At 47.4% G+C, this 3,998-nt stretch overlaps 1 long non-coding RNA gene across 1 annotated transcript; it reads right to left on the bottom strand.

Moving 5' to 3' along the window:
* Positions 1 to 2,577: 2,577 nt before the first annotated feature.
* Positions 2,578 to 3,310, bottom strand: LOC115204963 (uncharacterized). The gene is made up of 2 exons (XR_003880541.1): positions 3,279 to 3,310; positions 2,578 to 3,086 (listed from the first exon to the last, which is right to left on the bottom strand). It is a non-coding gene; the product is annotated as an uncharacterized LOC115204963 (long non-coding RNA).
* Between the last annotated feature and the right edge of the window lie 688 nt (positions 3,311 to 3,998).

Here is a 3,998-nt window from a genome sequence, read left to right as displayed (position 1 = left end):
AGGCAAGAAGTTTACAGGCATTATCAGATTACGGTGGACCGTTTTCTCCTGGCCAGTCGACATGTTCTGTATATTGAAGATGTGGATGTCGCTATTCTTCTCCGTAACAATATAGAGGTTGTTCTCCCAACGATCCGCCAGCTTCCTCTTTCCACGTTCACCCTTATTCGCCAGCAGCACCCGATCACCGACCTCCACTGGAGCCCCTCTGATCTTCCTGTTGTAGAGGCCCGCATGCCTCTTCAGCTGTTTGGTTGCCGACACCTGTACCGTCTCCATGGCCTCCCTCAGGTCTCTCGTCAGGGACTTTATGTACTCGTCATAGTCTACAACCTCTGAGTCTTGCAGCACCGTACCAAACATCATGTCGACAGGCAGACGTGGGGTTCTCCCAAACATCAACTGGAAAGGAGCGTAGCCCGTGGTTTCATGGACCGTACAGTTGTAGGCAAAGGTCAATGACTTCAGCTTCTGGGGCCACCTGTGCTTCGCTCTTGTAGGTAAAGCCCTGATCATGTTTCCCAGCGTTCTATTGAACCTTTCAACTCCCCCGTTCCCCATTGGATGGTAGGGAGTTGTGTGCGACTTCTGGACTCCTGCAGCACTCAACAACTCAGCAATCAATTTACTTTCAAAGTTGGCCCCTTGGTCAGAGTGGATACGACGAGGAAAACCATACACACAGAAGATGTTGTTCCATAGCTGAATGGCCACTGCTTTAGCTGATTGGTTCGGACACAAGAAGGCATGGGCCATCTTAGTAAAATGGTCAGTGACGACCAGGACATCCAAGGACTTGTTGTTAGAGTCTTCAGCAGACCAGAAGTCCACGCACACCAACTCGAGGGGCTCAGTCGTGATGATGTTCTCCAGTGGAGCTCTGGCCTCTGGCTCGGGGGCCTTACTGAACACACACCTCTTGCAGGTCTTGACATACTCTCTGACATCCGACTCCAGACCATGCCAGAAGAACCTCTGTCTCGTCAAGTACAACGTCCGCTGTTGCCCCTGATGACCGGCTTCATCATGGACACCCTTCAAAACTGTCGCCCTCATTGAGGTGGGTACTACATACTGGTACGTCTTCTTCTTTGACAGCAAACTTTTGGTAACGCGATACAGTACACCCATTTTCAGAGTGAGCTTCTCCCAGGTCTTCAGAATCCGCAGAGCCTCGAGTGGTTCATGGCCACGTTCCCTCCTAGAAGGTCTACGGCCCCTGTCCACGTAGAAGACAACTCTGGCGAGAGCGTCATCCTGGCGCTGCTTTGATATCAGGTCGTCACGGGATAGCACTCTCACATCTGACATCTCAGACGGCACCAGTGACTGAGTGAGCTGAGGCAGTAGCAGCGCACAGTTCTGTAGACCAGCCTCCCCTTGCGACCTCAGGACTGCTGACACCGCTTCCTTTGACAGAGAACCAGGAGAAGGATAGGAGGAGGTTTGGCAGTCCATGACAATTTCACAGGCATCTGCCTCAATTGACGGTGAGCAGCTTTCGAGGTCGAATGGGTGGGTCGACCAGCGGAACACATCTTGCACCTTCTCAGCACGTACTCCCGCAGCTTCTTCCAGCAAGGCCTTGTATGGAACCCTTGTGATGCGGTGAAGAGCACTCGGCTGCACAAATGGCTGTCTACTGAGTGCATCAGCAATGACATTTTTTGGACCGGGAATGTACTTGATGTCAAACTCAAATGGAGCGAGTTTAGCAACCCATCTCTGTTCACAGGCGTCCAATTTGGGCTTGGACAGCATGTACGTTAATGGGTTGTTGTCTGTCCATACAGTAAAAGGCTTGCCCCTTAGCCAATGACTAAATTTCTCACAGACAGCCCACCGTAAAGCAAAAAACTCTAACCTATGGGCAGGATACTTTGACTGTGCATAAGTAAGTGATCGGAGTTGACTGTGTCGCTAAAGTGACGCTTCGGAATGTCAAAAACTGGTCTAGGGCCCTGGCTTAAGTCAACTGGGTTACTGCGTAGGCTTACTCTTACCACGTCACGTGCCCGCCCTGACAGTTTACCCAAAACTTCATCTGACCTCTCCTGCCCATCATAGCCCTTCCTCTGCATGTACGCTAACATGGTCTCCTCCCACTCATGCACTGTGCATTTCTCTGAACCATCCCCCCTGAAACACACTGGTTCCCTGACATCATTTTTCACCACTACATTTAGACTAGAGCTGGCCCCAGCCATGGTACCACCAACATAATCGACCTTCTGTCCTACCCCATCTCCTATAGCCTTTAATTCCAAACAAGAGGCAATATTTTCACCTATGGAGTGACCTATCTGCTTAACAATGTCTGCCAGGAAATCCATAGAGACATCCTCCTTCCTAGGACTAGGTGAAACTGGCTCGAATGCACTGAGTTGAGGTAGCTCTAAATCATGTGGAAAGCGCACACTTGCCTGTGCAGTTGGCCTGGCCAGAGGTGTGGAAGCAACTGGAGAAATAGCTGCCCCCCTACCCACTGGCGGTGAAGGGTTAAACATGAAAACTCCCCTACCTCTCCCAAAACTTTCAATTTTTAAAATAAAATTAAAATATATATATATTTTTTTAATGTAAATATTTAGACAAAAAAAATAAAAAATCACAATCAATATGAACAATTCTATCAAGTCGAAATGAACATAATCCACCCAAAACAAACGTTCAGTAGTAGATGTCTAACAAGACCAAGAATCAACACAGAAAAGTAACAAGAAACGCCATCATAAATAGTTGTCGCCACCGTGTGGTAGAAAATGGCGTTGCCCTCACGTTAATTGGCTTCGGAAGGTTACTAGCATAACAGCACAATTACATCACTAAATAATCATAGCATCACCACATACAAGTAATAACCAGTACATTATATTTCCCCCACTCACTCATGCTACCAGGAGCTCCCTGAGAATTCCACTTGTGCAGAAAGCGAAACCTAGCCCTCTGGCGTGCATCAGCAACCACAGTACTTCTTGAAGCCGGGTCTCGGATCCCTCCACGTGACGTCCGGCGAAGACAAGAAGACGAGTCACGGCACCAGTGTAACAGATGTATATCGTACTCTCCTTGCGTTGTGTTTTCTCCTAATAAATCACATCAGCCAGTGGTCCCAGTTGAGCATCATTTATTCCTGTTGTTAAATGAGAAACAGCACGGTAGTTGTGCAGGGCTTAATGATACTGATGGCTGTCGATGGCAAAAGCCCTTGCATCACATTTTCATACTGGGCTCACAAAATACAAAAATACAATACAAAATATAACATGTGTAAATACCTGTTGTTAAATGAGAAACAGCACGGTAGTTGTGCAGGGCTTAATGATACTGATGGCTGTCGATGGCAAAAGCTGTAGCATGAAGACAACTGTGTTAGCAGTGGGCTTATGTGACCATTACAACGGTGTATGCTAGCTAACACTTATCTACAGCAATCATATGCCAAAGCACATTCCATAAAGCCCCTCAATCCCTAACAGGTACCATATACCCACACATGTATAAATCAGTAACGTACAGCAAACTTGTACACATTGTAAAATATAAAATATAAAACAGTATTCAGAACGTGACCTACCCCTTGCATCACATTTTCATACTGGGAAGACCTGACGTTCGCGATCTCCCCCTATCTGCAAGCGGGGCCAATCACAACACACCTTATTGTCATCAGTTGAACCAACCAATACGAATGCTTGAACATTAAGTACACATTGCTTTAGAGGTAAGTGGAAACATAACCAACCCTGTTACACTTGTCTCCACCCCACTCCAGGGGTCGCCCATCTTCCCTATTATCCTCTATGTATTTATGTATTTCTGTGTGTTTTCTGTCTGTTGTCTGTTGCCTGTTCGTTTTGTTTATTCAAGCCTACCAGCGTTTTTCTCAACTCCTGGTTTTCCCTAGTGTCTCTTTTTCTCGTCCTCCTGGTTTTTAACTTTTGCCTGTACTGACCCTATACCCGCCGTCTCTGACCCTGAGCCTGCCTGCCGTCCGG

The sequence above is a fragment of the Salmo trutta genome, chromosome 13 (genome assembly GCF_901001165.1).
Source record: "Salmo trutta chromosome 13, fSalTru1.1, whole genome shotgun sequence".
NCBI classification, from domain to species: Eukaryota; Metazoa; Chordata; class Actinopteri; order Salmoniformes; family Salmonidae; genus Salmo; species Salmo trutta.
Note: the sequence above shows the minus strand (reverse complement) of the source record. Positions and strands in the feature narration are given on the sequence as shown.